Raw genomic sequence first — 17,771 nt, forward strand, 5'->3', positions numbered from 1 at the left:
AATCCTAGTAACCTTAACCAATTGTTAACTTAATGTGACCCTGAACTGCAAGTTGCGTTCAACGTTTTGTTCTTTTTCCTCTTCCCTTTTCTTTTTGGTCAACCTGAAAAGCTGGTCACAAACATGCCTCTATAAATAAGCGTTCTTCCAGGTAAAGTTAAAATCTGCTATAAAAGAAGAAGGGTTTACAACTGGTGACAATGGATGTATGCACAAATAGGCTTACAAACAGTAAATAAAAAAATAAAAAATCCACCAAACAGGCCAACAACTTTCCAAGACTAGTTTTAAGGTAAGAAATGGGACAAAGTACGGTCAATCTTGCAACTTCAATTTTATTGTGTTCTAAAATCTTTGAAGTCGATAAAACTTTGCACCAATGGATCCCGAGAACAAATTCATTATCTGCTTTTTTAATAAGTTTTAAAAAAGATGACAGAATGTATCTATCTATCTATCCATCTATCTATCTATCTATCTATCTATCTATCTATCTATCAATGGATATCTATATATCATATATACCTGTCTATTAATCTAGCTATGTATCACTCTCTCTATCAATCTGCATATAAAATTATACGCATACAATGTATATGATAAATATAAAATGTGCGTTTAGAGAGAAATACCCGAGAATGATAACGGTATTTTTCAGAAACCTCAAAGAGAGAAAAGGAAGTTTTCTGCCAAAATCATTGTTGCTAGAGAGAGCACCTTTCGCACGTAAATCTAACCCTTAATTGTTCTGAGACCGGACGGGTACGCCTGTCACGCTATATGTATAACACAATCACTATTGCTACTTTTATTTCCGACTGTCCACGTTCATCAAATCGAGTCACTTCACTCCGCGTTCCACGGAAATGACGTCATTGAATTCCAAGATTCTGACAAAATGCAGGAACATTCTTATCTCTCTCCCTCTCTCTCGTATCGATGATGTCACACCTTTCAAACTTACTCATTCTGTCGCTTCTCTCGCTCACCGCTCTCTCCCTTTCTCTCTCATTATACTCACAGACACACGATTGTTTTTCACCAAACCACAAAAGTCTCGATCCACCGCTGACAGCAGCGCCAGGGTCGACTGGCTCGCTCGCCAGTCCAAAGGTCGTACTTTCTTTCCACGAAAGGGAAAGTGTGTCCAACCGCATTTTGCACTTCCGGTGATAACCCCCTAGATGAGAACGCCTCTAGCGGTTGCTATGCTTACGCTATACTTCTTTCACCAGCCGCTTTTCTCTACTTCTTTTCTTTTCTCCAGTGTATGCGTCAGAAGTGAGTTTTATTGTGAAATTCTCTTTTTAAACGAGGGCAACGTAAAAAATACTAAATACCATACATGAATGAAGACATACACAACGACAAAACTTTTTTTTTTTACATGAAAACATTGTCCTAGGTTGTTGTTTTTTCACAATTGTCAAGACAGTGTTTTATATGAATAACTGAAACTGTGCTTTTGCTTTGATTGGAACGGAATCTGAAGAGTAAAGTTGTTGGTTTTTTTTTTTCAAAATAAAAAAGAAAGAAATCCATGCGGCGCCATTTTGAAAGCTTATCCTTCGTCAATGAAGTCATCTTCAATCTCCGATATTGATTGCTACTGTTTGTCTTAAAAGAAAAGGAAACATGACTCGGCTTTGTTGTTGTTGTTTGTTTGTTTTAGAAATGCATGGGTTTAACTCTTTTCTGCTTTCTAGACACAAAAAAAAATCAAGTGTTCAGTTATTTAACCAGGATAATCTATCTCTACATTCCAAAATCACGCTGTCGAATGTTTACCAACTGCTATCATGTTTTTGAAATCCCTTGTGTTAATTGATATTACTGATGTTACATAGATTTTGACGCAATCTTGGCTGGAAAATCCCACCTTCAGCAGTGTAAAGGACACCTGAATAAGTTACGCTATATATATAAAAAAAAAAAAAAAAAAAAAACACTTCAAAAAGGACTTATGCAAAGACTAGCAGATGGCAAACATTTCGCACTAAAATGGTCGAACCACAAACCAATGTACTTTAAATGGCCAAACAGAGTGGAAGTGAGTAGGTTAGTCCACTGAACAACTTCATAGTGGTACGGGATGTGGTGAAAAAGTCTTACAGTGGTCACTACAACCATCGAATGCCCGGATGTTTTTCACGAAAATAATGATGATAATGATAATGATAGTGTGGAGCTATAACGCGAGTGGCACTTGAGACGTGTCTTACGCGCAAGCTGAATTTCCTTCTAACACGAGGTAGTACATAAGCCGCAACAGGCATAAGCCTTTTGATGTCATAGACTCATGCAGGGATTGCCAATAACTGATACACACTGCATGCGTATTTCATGATATGTGTGAGCTCCAATTCAGGCTGTATTTGTACACGAACTTTTGTAACCTCTTCAAAACGTGTATTACTCGTGATGTATTTTTAATGTAATACAAATTTCAAAAAAAAAAAAAAATCGTGTATATTTCGCGATCTGTTCCAATGTTATGCAAATTATTCGTTCAATACAAAATTACACCAAGTATATCTAACGCCCTTTGGGAAGTCTACCACCCTCAGTAAAATATACGATACACAAATTTATATGACATTTTATATATATATATATATATACATTTGCTCTGTTATAGTTATGTGTTTGATTATCTCACTATGATGTGATTTGATTTCGGGGCCTATAAGTGATACAAGTTGTGCTTCTTGATTTAGGCCCCCATTTTGGTTCCTGTGATTACATTAGAATGAAGAATAATCATACGTTTCGACTATTTTTTGTACGTCAAAAGAGAAAAAAAAATATATATTGTATAATTTAGTAATAACCATTGTAACGCGTTAACAGTTGGTTATGTTAGTTTCTTTGTTTTTGTGAACACAGAAGGAAATAAATTCACATCAAATTAGATAAAAAAAAAATATGAAAGTCTTCAAGCCTAAGAGGAGCTACTCTAGTTTATTGCGAGCAATGAAACCTAATAAAACACGGGAGGGGGGGGGGTTATAAAAGAACTCTAGATCGTTTCGAAAGAAATGTATTGACTTTTAGCAGCCATCTACATGCATGCGGTAATATCTTAAATAAACACTCCATTGCATCGGCCCTGTTACCAGTTACCCGGCTTTTTAAGGAAGGGGGAGGGGGTGTTTGATGTTTCGCAATACGATTGATCATTGCCCCTGTGTAACATAGAAAGTTTTACACATAATGTTTCGCAATACAATTGATCATCGCCCTAGCAAACACAGAAATGTTTAAACCTAATGTTTCGCAATACGTTTGATCATTGCCCTAGTAAACACAAAAAGTTTTACACCTGATGTTTCGCAGTACGATTGATCATTATACCTTTGCAAACACATATGGTTTTACACCTTGGTACCTTTTCTACATCCTATATAGTGTAATTCATATCGAAAGGAGATGATGTGAATCTATACCTATAAACGAAAAGGAAGTTTCTCCATGGATTACATTTCCTCACTATATTGTTAAGAATACCCAATAAAAACAAACAAACAAACAAACAAACAATCAATCAAGCAAATAAACAAACAATCAAACAAACAATATGTCATGATTATCTCTGGAGAATTATTGCGCAAAACTGAAGAAAACGCTTCCAAAGTAGGCGTAGACTCTTGGGCTGAATGCATAATCTGACTCGCAATACTGTGAACACGATTGACATAAAACGAAACTATATAAATGCTTCCCTCAAATAATTCTTGCGCCTGTCATTATAGCATAAAAAAGAAGTCTAGGTTGCACGTATAGTTTACCCTCGGGTTTGCATTTGAATGCACTCAGGTAGCTAAAGGATGATTCCTTAAGTCTACGGGGAAAATTGGAGTGGACACAAATTATACATTTTAAGATTCAAATTGTGTGCCTGCGTTATATGTCATTATAGATTATGACAAAGATATCATTAAACGGCAAACTTTATGATTGCCAAATTGATATCATCTCATTTTTAACGCTCAGGGAAAAAGGATGCTCAAAATATACATGATATCACACTGTATGCTTTTTAGATGACAACCATGATGTCCATGACAGATGCAGTCATCTTGAATGAAGGAACTCGGATTATTCGGCTGAGTTCTATACTTACTTATCTCCTGTCATAGCAAAGTGCTCTTGTTCAAAACTTTTACTCCTATCATTATTTATAGAATCAATTATGACCATGCTGACTGTAAGATAAAAAATCGCTTTGATATAATAGCAGGTTATTTTATTTCCTCTTTTATTTCCTGATACCAAACATGCCGATGTGGTTGAAATAGCCAGGTGCGCTACACGCTTCACCACTCATATATTGCTGGGCATCCGACGACAATAGCCAGGCGGAAGGATTTCTTCTGAAGGGAAATCCCCGGAACATATCTCGGGTGATGAAAATTGATATTGAAACCTGAATGGGTGAGACATTTGCATCAATGGACATACAGAAAAAAAGTATTACCCTTCTGTGATCTTGTGTAAATGGGTGGGGTAAGTAAAATTCCTTTTCTCCGACTGCTCATTCGCAAAATGTCAAGCGTATTGCTGTATCCGCCTTGTGTGTGTGTGTGTGTGTGTGTGTTGTTTACATGTGTGTGTTGTGTGTAAGTAGAGCGATGTGAAACGTGGGTGAGCAGCATCTTTCTGACATCAAACGAGCAGGTACAATGTGTTTGTGGGCGAGGGAGGGAACATTTGGCGTTTTTAGGGTAATACTCTACTTAAAATCACCGTTTATCTCTCCTGTTGTGCAAAAAATGTAAAATTAAATGGTTCTTTTTTTCTGACGTATTATCAGAGTCACCCCATTAGCTGCGAATTATTATCAAAACTGCAATTGAATATAGGCCCTACGTCGTATGTTCACTCTATACATGAAACAATAACATTCGTGTAAGCAGTATACTGTACAATAAAAAAAAAGACACAAATCAATATAAAAAAACAACATCAACATTTGAGATTACAGGCTACAAATCACAATCCCTAACCCCAAACACAGAGTACGTGATGAACCCTACAAAACCCTCTTTCTTTCTTTCTTTCTTTCCTTCTTTCTTTCTTTCTCTCCCTCCCTCTCTGTTTTGACCATGGAACGAGGTTTACATGAAACAATCCATTTTACCGATTACAGGTTGAAGCCCAGAGTTCGTGGAAAAGTCTCAGCATGTCGTAATTATCACGAAGCGATACTTTCGCTTATGACACAACCTCCATATCAATATAAGGAGCTCCAAAAAGTGCAATCGCATTGAACTCGACGATAGTTTCGCTTCAGCGAGATGAGATTATCCTAACGTCTCTGTTGCTGCTTGCGCCAAGGTTCGTTTCTCCAGGGGTGGTCTTTTGGATTGCCGTGTATTATTTTCGTTTGGCCAGCATTTAGTTTTCACACGAAGACAAGGAAACGTGTGTATTGCTTGTACTTTCTAATGACAGTCTACATAGTGGCCCGAATTCTCAAAGGTGGAATAACTTTATTACACCGCTTATTCCACCGATTTATGACGCCTCTTATGCAAATCAGGCCCTCGTGACGTAAAATGACGCGATTTATTCTCAAAGGTGGAACAACTTATTCCCCGGAATAACTATTCCGCGGAATAGTTATTCCAGCTTTGAGAATTCGGGCCAATGTGTACAATTCTGTTTAGAGCATAAGACGGCTATATCTCATCTATGCTGAAATAAAGCAACGACTCTCAACCTCAGTCGGTGCAAACAAGATTTTGCTACTTCTCGGCTATATCCGACCTCTGTAGCCGATGCATGGTATAGTGACGGACTCGATTTCGAAATTCATCTGAAATTGGAGCTCTGTTGCGCAACATCGTACACCTCTTAATGAGATCGTACTTTGTAGGGGTTTATACATCCAGAAATCGGAAAGTCGCGTGATAAACGTTACAAAGTATATTGATTTTGTAACGAGACATCTCGGAAATGCATATAAGATACATACACTTACAAAATAGGATGAAATAAAAAGGAAATTGTGTGGATGTTTCCTGTTTCCGTCACGTTGGCGTGGGAGGCAACTGGACCAAAACAATAATAATGTGGGTATAAGTGTCATTGAAGGTTGTTTGACAATTCCTCTGTGGCTTTTCACTCTCCATTGTATCAAAAAGATGATTTTTGGTCCTAAATCTCTCTTGTCGATAGCCCTTATAGGCCTACAGTCTTGCGTGTAATTGCGCCACAAGAAAATCCCTTAAATTATATACATAATGTCTCCGCGAAATTTTGTCGGAGAAATAATGATTTTCTAAATGTATTCATTCATTTGGTAAAGGTAAATCTAATGAAAATTTTATATTGGAGAAGGATACTTTTGAGCTCTTTAAATCCACACATAATAAAAAAGGAATAGATTTAAAAAAAAATCACTTTTGAGATAAGATAATCTGTAAAACAAAAGAGGGCGAGATTGAAATGCTATAATGGTGGAAGATGCATTCAAACACCTCAAAATCGGAGCACTCCAGATATATTATATTTGAAAAGTTTAAATGCAAAAACAGATACATTAATTTCCCAACAATTTCCTACATTTGATATTAAAGACGCTGAAAAACAAAGAATATGGGAAAAATATGTGTTAATTTCAATGATATCTACAACAGATTTCTTATCAGATAATGAGTGTATATAGTTTTATTAGATAATATTTCATTTTTGGCTATTTAATGATTAACTTACTCTGAAAAATTCGAACATGTCGTTTATCTGTTGCATTCAAACTTTTTCATATCATAGTCATAATGTCGGACGAAATGCTTCACCTAAAGTGAGCTCTGCTGTGGCGCAGAAAACCATTAAAGAAATATTACTACCCCTAGATCTTCGATTTGACAGAAACTGTCCCAGAATGCTGAGCGATAAGATGAGTCATAGGATATCCCTTGCTTAAAGTAATTATCTTCAACACCGCGTTGACGATCTTAAGCACGTTTATTTCAAAAGATTAAAGTTGCGCGTACCTGGTAGAAGATGATTTCTTTTTTTCTTTTTACCAGTGCGCACTGCGAGCCATCTCTGCAACGTTAGTTCAAATTGCATCGTAGCTTTTGATTAGTTGATTAATCAGCGTAAACAATGATTAACCAGATTGCCCCGGTAGATATCAAAGATGTATCGATGATATATTAATCACGTCGACAATAGAGACTACAGGTACACACGCCAGATCTCGTGTAAGTTACTATCTCGCAAGTCATGCGGCAAATTGAAAACAAATCGCAAAAGATGCTATCCACGATGTTATCTCTCAAATTACCTAACGTGCGTGGAATCCACACAATGTAATGTTTGCGGAACAGTTTTTACAGTCGTATGCGGAACACACATTGGGCTTGCGTCTTTAGACCAGATCCTTTCTCCTTAAAGGGTGTGTACAGTTCTGGTCGAGGTGAGGATTTAGCTTTTAACGTTTTGTGAGATATTCAGAAATCACTCTATGACATGTCAAAGAGCATGCAGTTCTAAGAGGTATCAAAAGTTTATTCGATAAAAATCTGTTTTGAAATGGCTGAGATATCCAAAAACAAGATGAAACAAAGAGATCCTAATAAAGTTGTGGCATGTCGCCTTTTATTATTAGCACTTTTTTGGATATCTCAGCCATTTGAAAACCAATTTTCATCAAATAAACGTTGAATCCTTCTTAAAATTACATGCTCTTTCATATTTCATAAAAGGCTTTTCATTATCTCAATTAGGAATGTTCAAAACATGAATCCCCACCTCAACCAGTACTGTACAGTCCCTTTAACCTTATATTATTCGTCTTAAAACGACACACGACTAACAACCTATAATCCGGAACGCTACAAAGGGGGTCGGTGACAAATTAACCACCGCACACAAGAACGTGCGTGCTTAGCGGCGAAGGGCCACAGAGGGTAGCCGCTATTGACCAGTCGAGTGGCCACATTGTTCGCGGAGAGTTGCGGCTCCCGATAAGGGAGGCAGGCCGTTGTCTTCCGATGAAGTGGATCGCCCGCTTTCTTTCGCCTGACACAAGAGGTCGTGTTTGAGGAAAGTTTTATCGCCTCTGTGCAATCACTGAAAGGACACAGATTCCGAACTATTACAAAGAAGCTGTCGGCTTTCTGGCCCTTCCAATCGCCGTGGCATGTTTACCCGGCCTCCCCCTTGATACTGCGCCGAGGTTAACGGTGTTGGCTTTCCCAATTTCAGTCTTGATATAGTAATTGATCAGGAATAAGAATTTGTTAGAGACAGCACATTGCATCAAATTTCATTTTCTGAGGTCTGGGTTTTGTTCTTAAAAAGATGCAATCAGACATCAGTCAGGTATCAGCCAATCAGAAGTGATTACTCAAAGACTTATGTTTGATTTCTAGACCTATCCTTGATTTCAACTTTAAAGGCATAATTCACAATTTGCAGATGAAACAAAAACCCTGCGTTAGTGGTTTAAAATAGTTCCAAAATGTGAGTTTGGGATAGAAACGATCACTGTATATAGAGAATGTTAAGTATTGTTAAATATACAAAATGTTAACAATAGTTATAATAAAAATGTTACCAGTCTAAACCAGTCTACAGTTATGGCTTAATGAGAAAAATACTGATATCAGTCCTTGTATATGTCAGGATATCAGTCCTCGTATATATATCCTTGTATTATAGGCTTTATTGCAAAAATGCTATATATGACAGGATGTTTTGTGATATAACAGACCTACCACGCATCAAATGTGATATCTTGAACATTTTTAAAATCACTGTTCCCAAAGGTAAACAGGACCTTTAATGCAACAGGGTCCAGTGTTGTTCCAATTCATTTCAGTCTGCATGTGAGCCGCAGCTCTCTGAAGTAACCATATACGATAAATAATCACATGCTCATAACACTCCTAATATTATGGGTAATTGTTTAAAAATGATTAATTGTGTGAGGACATCATAAATCCACTATAAATTATTATTCACCTCTCACTTATATGTCGTTCATTAGTAGGACTCTATAGGCTTACTCGTTGTTAATCGATAGTTATCGCAAATCCAACATAACCGTAGGTGGATATTCGACACAAAACGCATAGATTCTTAAGAGATTAATGTACTGTTTACCTTTGAGAGCAGTGATTTAAAGAAATGTTCGAGTTATGACATGTGATGCATATAATTATGTGTAGGTCAGTTGTATCACAAAACATCCTACCATAATGTAAACATTTTGCAATAAAACCTATAATACAAGGAGATATCATTGTTTTTCTCACTTAACCATATCTCAATGTAGACGGTTTAGTCTAGAGTTTGTTATAACTATTGTTCACATTTTGTACATTTAGCAATACTTAATATTGATTACATTGATTAACTTTTATACGCTGGTTGTTTCTATCCCTTTTCCACATTTTAGACCTATTTTGAAGCACAAAAACTTGGGTTTTGTTTAGCAGAGATATCTAGAAGAGCATTACCTGCAGGTCTTGATGAGAATACCTTGTTTGAATAAAATCGAAACAAACAAACAAAAGAAAAATCGCACAAGAATATAAGACCAGCTGCTTATTGACATGACTGAAAACAAAAATGTCCCGTAGACCCCACATAAAATACTTTGTATGGGAGGCATAAAGCTATCTACCTTTAATCTCAAAAAAAAAAAAAAATCATAAAGGATACATTATCTATCTGCGGTTAGCCCGCACCCACTACATTCACCATCTCATGTGTATACAGCTTATGTCAAAATAGCATTTTGTCCGAGGTTATCACGCACTCATCCCACATATCATATTTTCATTGACGGGTTACCTATGAATTCAACGGAGCAACACAATACTAATTTTATTCTAATACTAAATACAGAATACCTCTGTTAAAGAAGAGAATCGGAGGAAGAGAAGGGGGGGGGGGGGACACGCTTTTCTAAGTTTGAAACTATTTTGTAGTGCCCCTCGAGGATATGTCCTTACCTGAGTAATAGCGACCTCTTCAAAGACCATACCTTACAACAATACTGTTGTTCTCTATACCACCCCACTCTCTTTACCCTGTAAGATTGGTCAGTTCACTCATGTATTTCAATAAATGCCTTGCAATTGAGTTGGATTCAATTTATCACCAATGGCTTGGCAACGAACCACTCAGTACAGCGTTATTATCATGATCTACCATTTTATTTCAAAGCTATTCATGCAAATATAAAATACTGACTTGATTTAAACAGTAAGGATTTAATGTACTTGCGTTAGTTGTTGCCACATCGGGCAAGCCTAGTGCAAGGTTTGTAGTTGACAGGTAAAGAGAAAATTACCTTGCTTTAAAGCCACATATATACATTTGGTTTGAATGGCAATATGGCCTAATTGGCTTTTCTATGTCCCTTGCATCGAATGAAAGTAGAACAGTGGGTATCGTGGTTTACCCCATTTTTGGTCTTCAGAAGTTGAGCCTCAAGCCCCAAGGGACCGCAAAATTGTGTGTTTTTGTTTTCAAAAATATCATTTTTCGTAAGGATTTTCCCTGAAGATTATTCATTTTCTGCTGAATCTGATTAGCATTCATTGTGAAGATTTTAATGATAGAGTTATTCGTAATTGTGTTGTTGTTATTGTTGCTTATCGCTGAGAGTGTCAATGAAGCCACCGTGCACTGGGAACGATCACGAAAAACAAAGCAAAGCAAAACAAAACAAAATAACTCTCCTATCTATGATGCTATATTTCAGTGTGTATCTTAGACCCCTGCCGGGCGTTACTATGGTGACCACGCCCCTGACTTGAGTAACATTTACATGCCTTACCCCCCCCCCATTCCTTTATACCACGTGGACAATTTTGCATCCCACGCATGTATGTAAACAATGTGTGATTTCTCTCAAGTTTGTCTAAAACCGCACCATTTGTTAAAACGGAATAAACCTATGGAAGGGGAGAAAAAAAAGAGGGATCAAGAACGGAAGCCGAAGGACGTATATAAAACGGAAGAACTCAAGAGAACCTCATGATACGGATGAGCTGAACCGTTATAGCCATCCTACCACACGAAAATCATAGATACATTTTATTTCTACATGACAAGTAAAAAAAAAAATAGCTTTTTATGCACTCCTTGCATTTTCCTTCTGTGAGAGAACGCGAGAGAATCTTCGAGAACATTCTTTTTTTTTGTCTGGTACGATAAATTGTATCAAGGTTTCGAATTTCACGGAGCCAAGCATTGTTCAGAAATGTAGCAGAATAACCGTCTGTTGTAACTGGAGATGAGTCATGAAGGTACTAAGAGTTTTTTACGCGAGAGTGTGGAACAACGCGTCTGCCGAGCGATCCGATATGAGACTATCATGCTGTCTATAGAGCCACCTGTGATGAAAAGTTTGTGAAACGGTAGAATGATGCGCCAAATAGGATTACCATACCTTTAAAGTTGGCAAAGAGGTTTTTCGGCGACAACAAAAAGTATCTGTTTTGGTCCTCCGCGCTTCGTGAAGGTCTCCCCTCTCTCCAATCACTGAGACAAAAACAATAGAAACCGAATATTCTGAAAAACAAGAGTTTCCACACAATGAAAATGAAAAAAAAAGGTGATAGAAATGCCTAGATATTTGTCTTCGTTTATTTGCCCGTAGTCTTTTGGGACGCAACTGAAAGGAGCTACACGCCAACCTGCTCACAAACTTCACGGTTAATGGACCCTTCACAATCCATGCGTGGTATGCAAGCTGAACTTTTTTCCAAACTTTGTGCTATTATTGTGTACCTCACCTGGATCGTAAACAATGCAACATGGCGAAAGGACTCAAACTTCGCCCTACATTTTACAGAAAGAAATTTGGGTAGAAAAAGGTTATTTTTCATAATTCTGGCAGTAAGCCATGAAGAAGTGATTAACTTGTTTTTCAAAGATGTTCTCTTTGCGGAAGCATAAATACTTGATTTCATTAGCCACGTCACATTGGTTCTTAGCATGCTTGAATGCCGAGACACTTTGGGGAGACTGGTATGTCACAAGTCTTCCGTGAATCTTTGTGCAAGGGAGAATGTAACTGCTGAATAATGGAAAGCAGGTATTGATGAGATTTTGATTTCATGCTCTTATTTGCGACGATGAATAAGTAGCATCACGGTAGAGCGAATAAAGCCCCAGAATCATATTAAACCCGGAAAATCTGTCCTCAAGTTCGGCCCATTGCGAACACTAAGATGACTTCGGTCTTTATTCACCAATGTGTATACCTGGGGATTGGAAACCGTTTATTAACCTTTTGCGTGCTTTGAGTTCCTATTGGCACAAAACGTCCCATAGCTTTGAAAACACTGTCCAACGTCCATGGCAAAGAAAGGTTTAATGGTATAGCTGTTTTAGGGTGTTTTAGGTTTCGACAGAGAACCAGGGGAAAACGGTAGTTACGAAGAGTACATCTTTTCTGGATAAAAGCAGAACGTGATAGCTGTTGTTTCATTAGACAAGGAATGGTCGACTACTTGATAAGTATCGTAGATACACACTATGCGATCACGTGACACAGATTATAGCTTTAATCCTGACAGAAACCAATTTCGATTTATATCGATTGTTCACAACGCTGAGCATGTGCCAGTTGATGTAGAAAGTTAAGGTCTGAATTTTTCTTCAATTTTTCTCCCTCTAACAAATGAAATTTGTAAGATCGCAACTGCTGATCTGTAATTTGACAAAAATGTCGGGAAAAAAAAAACACGGGACTTGAACCTGTCATCTACTGCTTTCTGGGCAGCGACACTACCACCAGGCTATCCCTGATTGCCGGCAGTGACACAATAATCTTGGAACAAAATAAAATGCCCAAGCTCCGAAATTCCGACTATTGTTATTTTAAGTAGTCCAAGGCGGACAGGGCATTAATAAATGCAAGAGAATATTCAAACCTCAACCTTCACCCCTCTAGTTTCTCTTGCATAGAAAGTGTTGTTATTGCGCAATGGAGATAATAGGTAAATGTTTCTTCTATCATAATGAACTCTGTTAACGGATTCAGACTACAGTCCAATGGAGCAACATTCCACATTGCGATGAGAGAGTTTTTATGCTGTGCAAAGGGTTGGGCTCACACAATTTTGTTCATCGCCCACATTTGTCCTATTCGCTGGTATAGTGCTTGGTCTTAAAAGGGAGACCTCCGGATGATATCTTTTACATTTGAAAAACTATAAATTAGTTATACTAACTACAGAGTATTAGAATTTCTAGTGATTGGGATTTAGGAATAAGAATGTTCTCAAAATGTATAACAAATTGCAATGAACAAGGATGATGACATGGCAGCCTAATCATAAGAATGCATGAGTTGGGTCTCAATGAACCAGAACAAAAGAAGAAGGCATGCATAGATTATACACAGGTGAACTTGTTGAGCAAGCGGTATTGTAATGGAATTACAATACTACATTTCTGGAATATTATGTGAGGCTCCTATGTCATCAACACTGTTCAGTGTTATTTGTTTAAGTTTTTTCAGAGTATTGGTTTCTCTGCTAAAGGACCACAATAAATTCCACAAATCTATATACGGAGCTGTCGATTTATGTACTGTAACATGATGTGAACTTATGAAAATCGTCTGGAGTGGCCCTTTAAAGCCAATGCAAATGCCAAAGCAAATGAAACACTTGTCGCACCAGATAGAAAAGTGATATGGAAAATGAAGGTAAAAAAAAAGGGGGGGGGGGAGACCCCAGTAGTCAGTGGTAAAGTGTACATTCGAGGGTGGGGCAATTACAGAAGAGAGAAATTATGACATCGAAAGGAATGTGAAGGGTGCCTACCAAAGGAAAGTTCGACCTCGTTCGAGCACCAGCGAAGTTTTGTCAATATTTGCATATTTCTTTTGCAAATATCATATGACTTGTATATGAACGTTTTTTATGGTTAGGCTACATCGCTTTTACGACTACCTTTATTCAGTATTCGCGAAGAACAAAACGAAATTCGCCACATGTTACTTTGCATTTACCTGGACACTGAACGATTTTGATGATTACAAAAAGTCTGTGTTTGTAGTTTTACTCATTTTTCTGTGAAGTATTTGCAGATATTACAGCTAGATCCTCAACGAAGAGTTGGAAGTCCGCGATTATGCTGTGATATAATAGTCCCGAAGATTATTTTCACCACACACCACCTCAAATCAGCTCCAAATTGTTCGAAACAGCTCAGTGAGATGGAACCAACAACGATGACCTGATGAACAATCGGAACTGAAATCACTGCAAGAATTTATTCAATCATCCATCTATTTTCTATCTTCTTCCCTTTTAAAGGACGATAAAATGTCGCTTTCAGCTGTTGGTGTATAAACGTTCTTCGGAGAAGAATCTTCTAACTTAAGTGTTGCTGGAGTCGGTATATCGCATGTGCTATAATAAAAGGGGCATTTCAGACGATTTTCAAAACTGCACATCGTGTAGTACATAAGTAGACAACTCCATGTATAGATTTGTTGAATTATTGTGGTCTGTGAACAGAGAAACAAATACTTTGAAAAACCTCAAACGAACCACACTGCACAATGATGACGACATAGGGGCCTCACATATTTTAGAAATGTAGCAGTGTATTTCCATTACAATACCGCATGCTTAACAAGTTTACCTGTGAGTAATCCATGCATGCCTTCTTCTTTTGTTCTACTTCCTTGAGTCCCAACTCATGTATTCTTATGGTGAGCTTGCCATGTCATCATCCTTGTTCATTGGAATTTGTTCTAAATTTTGAAAACATTCGTATTCCTCATCCTAATCACTATAGATTATGAAACTCTGTACAGAGTATAAATAATTTACAGTAGTTCAAATGTAAAAGTCTGAAAATCATCTGGAGGTCTCATTTAAAGCCATGGCACTTGCCATACAGTTACGGGGCTCACAATAATTATATCACCAATGTACTTCTGCAATGCACTGTATGTATACAGTAGGTGATGCCATGATTAGCGCAGTTAAAATCGCACTGAGATATGAATGTTACGGTTGAACAAATTGCGCTTTCAATTTATCGGTCATAGGAAGTTGGGGATGTTTTCTTTATTCGCTTTCTCATTCTTGTCTCCTTTCTAGCCGAACTATATTCTCATATGAAATGCCGCCACAGACAGCCGTTAATTTACAGGATACGAAGATTACGTGTGCAATACATATTTGCCCAAGAACCATAAAACCACTATGATGGTTAAGTCATTTTTTTTTTTTTTTTGACTTGAGCGGTTACGCCATTTTTTGTTGACTTGAGCGGTGAAGAGGGAGGAATACGAGGAAATCTTCCCCACCATCGTCACCCTGCCAACAATTTTAACTTTAGTCGGAGAACAGAAAAAAATGGAAAGTTTTGAGAACCACCTGGAGTTGGCGCCGTCTGTGTCCACAACCTAAATTGTTTGGACATTAATGTCTCAAAGTGTTTGTGTTGCTTTGGTGCAGATGGGATTATCAACTGGTTGGAGTTAATCAGCTATGCGTTTCCGAACGAGCTCTTTAAGGTTCACCTTCTTTTCTTTACGTGAGGTGCCACTTAATAATGATAATGGTGGCTACTTGTGTAGCGCACAGGTCCACCTTTCGGTGCTCATGGCGCTTCAGAAAATTGAAAAGATAAACACACATGTACAAACATGACAACAGAGCCTACAACTCTTCACTGTCAGCCAAGAAGGTCACGGATGCTGCAGTAAATATATGCAAGATATTCATGGCCCTCCAAACACTATTGCGGATCAGCACGGAGAAGAAAATGGACTATTACCAATCTTGCGGTCCATGGTTTGATCCCCATGAATGCTGTGATTGTATCCTTGGCCAAGCCATTTAATCCTTATTGCATTTAATCCTTATTGCCTAGTCCTTCTGGATGGACTTACGAACAGCCGTAAGCTCCTAATTTGCCTACAAGCATTCATCGCTTCCTTTTCTTAATTCAGTTCAGTAAAATTCAAATCAATTCAACTTCATTTCATTTCATTCCATTCCATTTCATTCCATTCAGTCCTCAATAATACAATACAACACAATACATACAGTACAATACAAAACAACACAACACAATACAATACATATCAACACAGTGCTATACAAACAATACAATACAATTTCAGTCCATTCAATTCAATTCAATTCAGTTCAATTGAGTTCAAATCCACTTGATTCATTTCATTTCACTTCACTTCACTTCAGTGTAATTCACTTCCATTTAATTCAATATGATTTAATTCAATTCAGTTCAATTCAATTCAATTCAATTCAATTCAATTCAATTCAATTCATTTCAATTCAATTCAATTCAATTCAATTCAATTCAATTCAGATACCAGACTCATCCAATTTACGGATATTTGAAGAACTACACTGACAATTCTTCTCATATAATGAGTAGGAATGGTTGGGGTTGGGTACGAAGTTTAAGGGAGCACATTCCCCACTGATCATTGCTGATCATGTATGGATACCTGTTTTTTATTTGCTTTGAGATGTGAGAATACAGAAGAACGACCAAAGAAAGCGATACGAAATTGATTGAAAGAGAATAAAAGGGCAGACGATAATGGCTGAACAGACAGAAGAGAGAAATGGAAAGAGAAAGGGGGAGAGAGAGAAAGGGGGGGGGGAACATAGCTGAAGTGCTTTGCATACCCCCTAATAAAGGAGCCTGCAACACCGAAATCACAATCATAGCGTGCACGTTTGCTTATCGCCCCCAAAATCAGCCATAATGCATATCGGTACCAAAGTCCAGGTCTTTATATACGAAAGTGTAAACATTGTGCTGAAGTAATTCTGATCATATGATACACAGACCATTGGCGGGCTTTTTTTTTCTTCTTTCAACCACCGTCACTCCCTCCACACACACACACACACACACACACATGAACACACTGCTCGCCTATCGGCAGATCTCACGAGAATCGAAAGTTGGAAAGAACAACGAATGTCGTCGTTCTTCATACGAAGTTGACGAGCATTTCGGCGAACGAAATAACGCCCCTCGCAATCAGATGAACAACAGTATCCTAGACTGACTGTACAGCGTTGATGAGTTTCGGTGTACACATAAGACGGGGGATGACAACACAACGTAGTTTCAATGCCGGATCATAATGATTGTAATGATTCTAATAAAAAAAAAGACAGCGTATTGATGTCTAGGCACCTGCATCAATATTGGTTTCCTTCGTCCCCTTCTTAGAAACCGTGAGATTGTTTTACCAAGGAGGCGGTGAAATATATTTCTTTCCTCATCTTATTTGCCGATATGATCCATGTTTAAATGATTTTAAAGTGGAATTGAGCACATCGTTAAGTCCACTCTTTTTTCCCAAGTTTCCAGTAGTGTATCACGTTTCACTTATGAATGACTAAGGGGGGGGGGGGGGGAGACCTGTTCCATATTCTCTCCCTCAATCTTCTCTGACCTTGCAATAAGTCAACAACCAGGAAGGAGGAATTCACAAATATTAAACAATTTACTTTCAAGTCATTTCTAGTTAAGATTATTTAAGGTTAATAAAGGATGGAGCCAATCGTTATAAACATGTGTAAACTTTAAAATACTAAGTATTTGGAAGTACTTTTTTGTCTTATATTATTGCTCCTGTTTCTCATGCGCGTGATGTAGGCAATAATTCTGTGGGATTAAAAATCAATCCAACAGATTTTGTCTGACTTTAAGGAAAGTTGCGCGGAGTTTGAAACCAAAACAACCCCCCTGTCCTCTTCTTGAATGCAGAGCTGAAGACTATAGGT

This window comes from Diadema setosum, chromosome 19 (assembly GCF_964275005.1).
Source record: "Diadema setosum chromosome 19, eeDiaSeto1, whole genome shotgun sequence".
In the NCBI taxonomy this organism is placed as follows: domain Eukaryota; kingdom Metazoa; phylum Echinodermata; class Echinoidea; order Diadematoida; family Diadematidae; genus Diadema; species Diadema setosum.